At 35.4% G+C, this 10340-nt stretch overlaps 1 protein-coding gene across 4 annotated transcripts in view; it reads right to left on the reverse strand.

Moving 5' to 3' along the window:
- SEMA3A (semaphorin 3A) overlaps positions 1-9901 on the reverse strand; it is a 339853-nt gene extending 329952 nt beyond the window's left edge. For 3 of the 4 annotated variants that reach the window (XM_074827923.1, XM_074827921.1, XM_074827924.1), the window contains exon 1: positions 9799-9901. The gene's annotated coding sequence lies outside the window, so the exon portion shown is untranslated. The remainder of the gene's footprint in view (positions 1-9798) is intronic. The other variant, XM_074827922.1, reaches the window with a different exon arrangement.
- Positions 9902-10340: the final 439 nt, after the last annotated feature.

Here is a 10340-nt window from a genome sequence, read left to right on the forward strand (position 1 = left end):
ACTAAATAGGATCTTACTATATTTGATTTCACCTAATATATATCATGCAGAAGAAACATAATATCCACTCATGAAACTAGCTTGAAGATTGATTGAAATATCATGTTGCAATATGTAGTATGGGCAAAATACAGTTAATTAAAGCAAAAGGTTAGGACCAAATGAAATATGAACTCATTGAGACCCAAAATTTTACATAAACAGGGCCTGATTCTAATTTACATGAGCTGATGTAAAACGTGAGTCACAAAAAACCAATCAAACCACACCTCTAAAATGAGTATAACTGATAGGGTTACTGCTTTCATTGTCTTGAAATGAAGAGAAAGGTTGCAATCAAAACCAAGCAAAGAAATATGGGTTACTGAAATTAAATTACTTCTGTATTTTTTTTCCTTAGTGTAACTACCATTGGATGTTGTTTCCAGTTCTGGTGCCCACGCTTTGAGATGATTTCAGACAGTGAGCAAAGAGATGGAGAATATGATTTATAACATAAGATCTTTGAATTTATCTCCAGATTTATCACATGTATCATGAAGCACCTAATAGAGGCAACTCAGGATTGGAAATGAGTACTACAGAATCCTTCTATAGATGTTACTGATCTTTCAGTGGAAAGACTTATGTCCAGAGGACAATATTATCAAACTAAAAGTGAATCAGCCAATAGAGGCTCTTACTTCACCCTAGTGAGTATATACAGGACTCTATATACCCAGAAATTAATCTGGGACCAATATCTGTAAAAAACCCACATTTTTTCAGACAAAAAAATGAGAGAAGGACTATAAAACATGTGGGAAATAACATTACAAAAATGTATGGCTGGAACTGGAGTTAGAAAAATTAAAATCAGTAATTCAGAAAGTATAATTAACTGTTGTAGCAACCTGGATATTTTTATCAAGTGTTCTAATTCTACTGTGACTATTGGACTTGAAATAGGAATGAACTCAGAGTGAATGAAATCTTATACCTTGCAAGTTTGGTTAAACAGCTTTATAGTTGACTGTCACCAAGTTCTTCCCCTTTCCTGCGAGTAATTAAAAATCTACCTGTTCTGCATTTCTTTCCAGCCATAAAAACATGCTGGAAACAGATAGGACCTCAATATGCATATTCCTTTGAAACAGTGACAAATTCTGTTCTTAAGTTTTGTTGTCCACGTTACCTGAATGCTAAATCCTATATATATGTCATAGATGGTAAAACAGGAATTTCAAACACAGACAGCATATATATAAACGAAGCAATAATTCCGATGTTTTTATGGTAGAAGCAGATTTATTTCTTCTTCTCAGTCTCTTTGTGTTGTGCTGGATGCTGTACATAAAGTCTGGGGAGTGAGCAACTCTCTCTAGGTGGACATTCATGTAGCAGAGCATGGGTCTGGCTTGGTGAGTCCAAACCACCCACCTCACAACATTTGGCTCCAGAGTGTGTCCTGGGAGTGGGGCCCAAGGCACTGCTGTTCTTTGCCTCCTCTTAGCTGGTATCACCTCACAACACAAACTATGCCAAGGTTAATGTAGACCTGGCTCAAGAAACAGAGAACCACAAGAGCCTTTATTCAGCCATATACGTTCCACACTCACTTGTTGGCAAAGTGCATGCAAACCCTAGACTTTCCAAAAAGAGGTATTTTCATGAAGTTGTAGCATCGTTTTAGTAAGAAGAAAAAAAAGAAAAAAAAATGAAAAAGAGAAAAGCACTGACCTCTAAAATGGATCATGCACAACAACACTATAACTAAGCAATGTAGAAACATAATTCACAGAAATACATTCTTTTTCATAATATTTCTAGCTTCACTAACAAAGCCAGTCTGAAGGTTGGTCTTTCACATGACTGAGTCAAAACCCGCTCTGAAATTCTGTCCTTATAAACTGGTAGTATATCTTAGCAATGGTCTCTGCTTTTCTTTGCAAAGATTTCCAGCTTTATGTAGAGATTGACATTAAAAAAGTATTTTCTGAAATGTCTCAATAATGATTTCCCAGTTTCTTCTACAATTCTGGTTAATTAAAGGTAAATTAAATCCAACCATGTCACCCAATTATATCCACATTGCCCATTTTATTACATGTGTCTAGGTTGACAGCATAAAGAATTACCTTCAATAGAAGAAAAGCAAATTATTCTCTATTTAAACTGCTGGGACGGCATTTTAATTCTTTAACACTTGATAAGCACTTAACAGAAGAGGACACAATTACCTTAAAGAATCAAACCTTCTGTTTTTCAATTGAGTTCAGTAACTTGAAGCTTTTTAATTAAGTACACCAGAGCAGTTTATTGCTTTAGCTGGTTCTCTGTACCTTTGAGTCTAAAGTATAAACCCTTTTATGTGGTAATAACATTCCATATAGGTTTTCAAACAGCATAAAGGTATTGGTTTAGGCTATTTATGCTTAGCTCTCTACATCTGCTAAGTAATTGCTTTTTTCTTAAATGAAATATTAGAACACTAAGCATGTACTTTGTATGTATAGACACTGTGGATAGTGTATAATAAAATCATTCATGCTGCAATAATTAAAGCTGTGTCAGCATTTTCATTAAAACCTCTATTTTTCAAGTGTTTATAATTCAACCATAAAAAATTGTCTTGGACTCTTTCCACCGTATCTGAAGGCCAAAAAAATTTATCCATGAAGAAGTTTACAAGTTTTGAACACTTGTTTTGCAGGTGTAGAACTGAAACCCAATTTTGATTTACAAATGAATTTTGACAAGTAGCCACTGGCATTTTTAAACCCAAACAAATCCTAAACACTTGAGATTAGCAGGTTCATAAAACCATGCTTTCTGTGAGATTGTATTAATTACTGTAAATGCGTGTTGTCATCCCTCATCAAATTTGTGATTGGTCATGAAAATACTGGTACATGTTAACAATAAGTAAATTTGCAGCCTACAAGATCTTAAATCTAATAATGTGAAGTGTGATTGATGTATTCTTTTATGAATGCAAGTTTATATACATTTAACTCTTTGTAAAGGTGCTAAATCAAACCCCTGCGCTAAATTCAAGTGCTATGGAAGCCAGTGTGTTTTGGCAGAATTTTCTCTCTGGAGACAGCAGTTATCTGTTTTCTCACAGATCCAATACAGCATGGGCATCAGCTGTGTCTGCTTTCCCACAATACCCTGTTAATGTGCCCTAAACCTAGTGTAAAGGGAACCATTGCAGTGATAACAGAGTCTCTCACTTGACATGTCATTAAATCTTTTTTCTCAGTCTGTTAAAATGGCTGCCAAGTGAGGCTAGTTGGATGGAGTTTCTTGCAACAGCACAAATGGATGGACTGAGGAAGCACAACTAATGACATGAAATAGCAAACAGGGCTTTGTTAAGTATATCTCTGCCACCTCACACATACACTCATCAGCTTGTAGAAATTTGGCCTGTGAAGACATGGAAGCAATGATCCATGGACCATCAAGTTTTGCTGGCATATTGTGTCCTTGAGGATGCGTAAGGAGCCCTGTCAGAGTTGTTCTCCACAGTGCTGGCCATCTGCACAACCTTCTCAAATCTCTACTTCATCAAAGGGAAATGAATACTATCTCTTAAATTAAAGGTGGCTTTTTTCCACTAATAAGTTTGGAAGTGTCTTTCAGGTAGAATAACCCCTGTAACTTCAGTTCTGTCCTGTCTTGTCCTATCCTGTCCCTGTTATAAATCAACACCATAGCACTGTATTACTTTTCATCTGTGCATTACCCAGTGGAAAACCTGTCAGGGATGAGTCTTTTTGTCTTGCTGATTGAAGCAAACAGAAATAGGCTTTGCCCTACAGAGCAAAAAGCTCTGCAAACCAGTACCCTCAGGCCCTGTTCACACCTGTTCTATGTATTATTTTGTTTGGAGAGTTATAAGTCTTTATGTGGCATCATTATGGTCTTTAAACATGGTTATTATTTTGTTTTGTTTACATCTTGATATGTGTGAAATATTGTGAAGGCCATGTTTCAGCTGCTTAAGTGGTATTTTTAAAGCATGATGCCCAGGATCATGAGGTGAATACCCCATTTTGTGACAGTGCCGGTTGGACTAGGAAGACTTTTTGAGATGATGGTGGAAGACCCTGCATGGGACAGAGGAGGTGTGACTGGTGACATACTTGTCTGTAACTTTTGCGTCCTTATAGAGAGCCTTTTGTCCTCTTCAAAATCTTAACTAGGACAGTAGATATGTCAGACTATACTCACTGAGTTGTCTATGAGACTTACTTTGAAACAGGAATATATTTGGGCCTACTAATAAACTAGTTCTTTAGGAATTTTATAAAACATGATTTGGAAAAACAGGCATTTTTCTCACATTGCCATAGCACTGAAAAGAAAATCTATGTTTGTGTAGATGGATAAGACCTATGATTTAAAAACTAACATTACTAGAACTTTACCACATATCAGTTCTCCAGAAGGAATGGTCTATTTGCACTGTGAGAAACCCTACTGAGGTAAAAAAAACTTCCAGTAGAAATCACATTACTTTGTACCATGCATGTTTCTTTCATTTTCTCCAATGTAAATTTTGAGGGTAACACTAATGTTATTATACAGGTATGACACACATCTGTGATATGCACTATGTGAATTTGCTGTGCTGACATTTCAAAGACTGGTTTACATTCATGGAGCTTTTAAAGTCCAGCACAAACTTCTGGAAATTTAACAAACACATTTTTGACCTCAACCCTTCTTGTGTGTAGTATTGTTGGCCAATTTGTCCCAATTTTACAGGTTTTTAATTTCAAAGTTGTCAGAGTAGCAAAACTCATAGCTGGTGTTACTTTAAAACCATTCAAAATAAAAATTGAGCCCTGCTGTTAATTCCAGGGAAGCAAATGTGATAACACCTGAGTTGAATTTAATATAGTAAATCCAAAATAAGACTTGGAAAAAACCCACAAAACAATCCTATTGTTGTCTAGTTGAATCTTTTTTTTGCTCTTAAACTTAAAGGAAAAAAAATAATGAAAAATAAATTATTCTGATTCATGGTTTCCTTACCACTGTTTTCTGAGGTTTTACACCAGAGTATAAGCTACTGAAGCAAACTTGTATTCATTGTGCATGGGATTTGTGCATATCATGGGGTTCATATATCTTTATCACCCTTTAAAGAACAGCAGTAAAAAAACCCTAGAAAGCCTTACCCATTAATCATTTCAAGTGAACTCACATTTTTAAAATAAGGACAGAGGCATGTTGTTCTTAAAATGCACTCTTTTGCTGTTGTTTTAATAACATTTGCACTCCAATTCCTCATAGGAAGAAGAAGGTATGCAGAGCTTGGCTCTAGAAAAGCATGATTTTCAATTTCTTCCTGTAGTTTTAATTCCATTATTCCTGAATATTTGTATCTACTGCCATCAGCATCTAAGCTGCTCACCTGCGTTGAAGACCATTACACCAATTACTAGACCTACTAGTAATTATGAGAAAAAGCACTTGACAAACTGGTACTAGAATATCAGAATGATAAATCAGAATGACAGCACTATTTCATACAAGCACTTTATGTGAGCATCTGCAAGTCTATATATTAAGAATAAAATTATCAACAATCAACAAATCAACACCTCTTTATTGTGATACCACTGAGTTAAATTTGCAAAAAGAAGAGCTTTATAGTATTTTAAAACTTTCATTCTGGTACAGAGCAAAAAGACACAAAATGTATCATTGTCTGAATGCACCAGAAATTTTGAAAAACATTTTTTTTTACTTGAGGTGATTTAGTTTTAATATAGACATTAGCAAGAAAACTTTTATTGTATCCAGATTCCTAAAATATTGGTTTATCTTTAAATCAGACCTACTTGGTATTAAACATTATTTAAAAAGTATGTGTCAGACATTCACTACCAAAACCTAATTATCACTGGACATAAGCTTTCTAGATCAAAGGCTTAGTTTCCATGGCAGTACCTAAACTGCCCTCTTAAGTAACAGCTCATGCATCAAATTAGCATTGATACTTACTTAATGTAAGAAGAATGAAAACCAAATTATGTTAACTTCTTCCTAAACTCAGAGAAGTAACCAAGATTTAGGAAAGTAAAATTTGCAAATCTGTAGTGTATTGGTGTAAATAATTGGTGTGATTTTAATGTAAATAACACTGGCAATGCTTGCTAACTAGACTTGCAGTATGTTTGCCTTAGCAGAATGAAGATCTGAACTAGCTTACAATTGATGCTTTTTATGAAGAATAATAAGACAGATGAAGAGAAACTTTTTTCAATGATTGCTCATGGAAAATATTTTTGATTTGTGGAACATACACAATTTGAGGTTTTCCTGTAACCCTAGCTAATGTCCTGGTAATCTTTTGATGCTCATCAGTAACACATTTTTATGCCTATAAGCATTTTTTCTACATCTTTTTCAGTTTAAGTCTCATTAAATCTTTAGCAGCCATGAGTAATAGTATCAAAGAAGATAATATAGGATTCATTGTGTCATACAATACCTATAGCTTCTACTACACTAGCAAATGGGAGTAAAATTAAAGCCTTCTGTAGAAATGTTAGTTATAGAAAGAAAGAAGACTTGCTTCATAATGTCTTCAGTGAAGTTTTGTCAGTAAACAATACAGTCAAATTATGTCTATTAAAAAATATTTTCAAAATGACTATGGTTAATTAACAAATTCTTTATTATTATAGATTAATGAAGTGATAGACACTATGCTTCCATTATAAATCTAAAGTATAACTGTCAATTTGCTGTTGGACTCTTGGTTGAACATGGAGCTCATACAGCTAAAAATCTCAAATGCCTACGCCTAAACCAAGTCTCCTAGGGTTGTATTCATACATTTAAACAAAAGGCCTAATGAAGACAAACTTAGGTCTGAACATTCAGTTGAATAACTTGTGCTTTCAGATCTGGATATTTTTTCAGATCCTTATTTTTATTTTTTTTTCACACACCAAATTAATTGTAAAAGTGGACAACATCATAATTCCAGTAACTGACATATTGCTGTAAAGTACACTGTCAGCACTAACTAATATCAGAAATAAACATTGTTGCTTACTTACATATTACTTACTTGCTCTTTTTTGGGTAAGGGTAATGGCAATCAAGTTTATGCATAAACCCAGAACTCCGTTACACTCATGAGTTGTAGCTGAGGTCAGGATTAGGCTCTATAATACGGAAATGCCATATTATTTATGTTCAAATTATTTAGGCACCGAAGAGGACTTGAAGGATCTAAAGATCCATTGCAAAGTGGGGAGAAGACGTAGGACATAACATTTCTTGTGAGTATATGTGCGTATATGTGCGTGTGTATATCAGAAAGATGGTGAAAGAGTGAAAAGTAGATTAGGTGGTTGCACTGCATACACTTAAAACTCACAGTCATAATAAACAAATAGAAAAAGTATCACATGATGCTTATCTAAAATATTTAAAGGTTGTTCTATTGCAAAAATGCAATACAAATTAGTAGATGATACTGTAACTTACATGCAAATGCATAATGTCTGACTTCTAAAAAATACATTAAAAAACAATAGTTACACAGTATGTATGATCAAAACACATGACAGCTTTTTAGTTTTCTTGAATTAAACTGAGAAGCAACCTGGGATAAATTTTGTCAGGTGTGTTTATGCAAATAGAAATTTACCAGTTGGTAGCATCTCCATCTTTTTTTCCTATCCCTAAATGCCTTACAGAACAATGAGTTGCATTGAAAGCAGAGGCTAAAATATCACTCAAAATTTGTTGACTGGAAAAAGCACAGTAATTTGGTTTGATCTAAATACTGGCAGAGTACTTGATGTGAGTACGATAGGGAGAATGTGCCCCTGTAACTCTATTACCTCACTTGTACCTTAACCTCGTAGCTGTACCAATATCTAAGACCATCTTTTACATAGTATTATTATGTATGGAATGTTGCAAAGTTGTATTCAAGATACTTATATTATGCAGCTGACATAAGGTAAGCAGGAGTTTCTTGTGAATTCACACTTACACTTTGCAACCGTGAAAGAAAAGCACTGATGAGAATGGCTTTTAAAGTCTAAAAACCAATTTCTACTACGTTACATTTAAAAGAGAGAAAATGCCTATTGCTATTTATTAGTTATGCTATTAGTTCTTTGAAAATGACTTTCTATTAATCACAGTGTGACCTTGTCATTAAGGGGCCGTTGTTGGAGCCAGAGAATAACTGCAATACTCGAGTGTATGAACTGAACTACTACAGTGTTCATGCACTGGAGGAGGCACAATGAAATTAGATTCTCTCCCTGTAGGGGGTAGACGTTGACCGCTGTCTGATGCCAGCAACTACAGGTCTAAATATTTCTTCCCAGTTGGTTGTTTTACCTTCCTAAACTTCCAACTTCATCCCTTTTAAATTGCCATATTTAGAAGCTTACTGTTATCAGACTGGATGTTGTTTTTTAGCAGCAGGATTGGACTAATGGCTATCATGCACAAAGGATAACTGTAGCAGCCTAAAGCCATGGCTAATTAAAAGGACCATATATACTTGTCTGTCCAAGAGTGAAGAAAATAACTCTTCTGCAGAAAGGAAGACTACTGAATGCATTTTACAGGCATAACTATGCAGACTCATTTGTTCCACTTCCAGTGTTGACAACAGCCACCAACCTGGGTAATAGTTCAGAATAAATTAAGCCTAAAGTGAGAAGTGTCGTCTCATTGGATCCTCCAGAAAATAAATTCAGACATACTTCTGGTATGCATTCTTACACTGTGTCATCATCTACTTGAGACGCTGGCAGATCCTTTTTATACTGCATATGTTTATTTCTCACAGAACATTTTGTATATGCAACGGACACATTCTTTTACATTGGCTGACATTCCACCTGAAAGTCCATCACAGCAAGCTTGTTAATGTGCTTCAGGATATACGGTACAGTAGTAAACAGACTCCCAATAGCAAAGTAAAACTCTGGTAGGAGGCTTGATGAATATGTGTGTGCTAAGATCAAATCTTGACTTCAAGTTCAAGCGCAGTTTAACAGCAAATCCGAAGTTGTAAATGCAAAGTAAAGGTAATTTTAAGGCTGCTTTAAACCAAGCATGAAAGACTGAGGAGTCAAAGTTGAGATACTATACATCTGGTTCTAATATGCCTCTTGCATTTTAGACAAGCAACCTTCTTTTTTTGTTTCAAGCTTTCCTATCACTGTAGTGGATACAGTTTGTTAGTTTATATTTGGCAACATTGTCAGTACATTTGAATCAATGGCTTGGTAAACAAAATAATGTGGCTTTCTTTTATGGGTTAAATTACTTTTATTTTTCAATGTCTAACATTTCTAATTCTTGTTTCCTCCTTTCCCTCCTCTTCCCCCCCTCTCAAAAAAAAGGAAAAAAAAAAAAAAAAAAAAAAGAGGAGGTTTAGAGTATTATAATTTCTTCATTTAATGATTTTCATTTATGCTTTTTATAATAAAAATTATTAAATCCTACTTCTGCTCAGTAAACAGATATTGTACAGACACATATCTTAATAGAGTAAAGGACCTATGTGTCACTGATATCATTATATAGCTCAGTTTTAGATAAGAAAGCTGCTTCAGACCAGCTGTATGGTCTGAGTAATCAGGCTGAAGTGGCAGGACAAGGGCACCGTGTAAAATGAAACAGGAAGAAATGCACAGGGGATCTGCATGCAAACATTATTCTGCTTCATTTCTGCCCAGCCTTTAGAGGATTCCCTCAAAACTAAACACAGTTAATTAATTCCCAAGTAAAATAAGTAAACGCAAATTTTCCACTTACTGTGTGCTGTGCTTTGTCCGTGCACTGAAGAGAAGAGACAGTTCTGCAGCGCTCACCTAGATCCAGGTTGCTTTCTAAATTAGTCATACATGCAAGCTGGAGGAAGCTCATTGACTTTTTAACTGTGCAAAGAGCAACCCATCTCACTGCTGCTAGACAACCCTTCAGGACACTGTGCTGAACTTCAGCACAAGAGCACAGCATCTATTACGCTTGAGGCTCTACCATTTCACCTACACCTGGGTGGATCTATCAAGCTTCATCTCTATTAGGGCGGTTTGACTATGTGGTTTAAAGAAAAAAAATAAAAAGAGAGAGGGGGAGAGAGGGAAAGAGAGAGGGAGAGCGAGAGAAAAAAGGGCTTGCCGTTGTCACACTTGTTTCCTATTAAAGAGCCTTACGGTGGATTGAGTAATTGTGTACGAAGGTAGTCTGGCTGGCAGATGTGTGCAGCCCCAGTGGAGCACTAGATTCAAGGCAGATGGGTTGTACCAGGGCGCAAACAACACTGGAAAAAGAGAGGCGTGATTAAAACAGCAGGC

The sequence above is a fragment of the Strix aluco genome, chromosome 5 (genome assembly GCF_031877795.1).
Source record: "Strix aluco isolate bStrAlu1 chromosome 5, bStrAlu1.hap1, whole genome shotgun sequence".
In the NCBI taxonomy this organism is placed as follows: domain Eukaryota; kingdom Metazoa; phylum Chordata; class Aves; order Strigiformes; family Strigidae; genus Strix; species Strix aluco.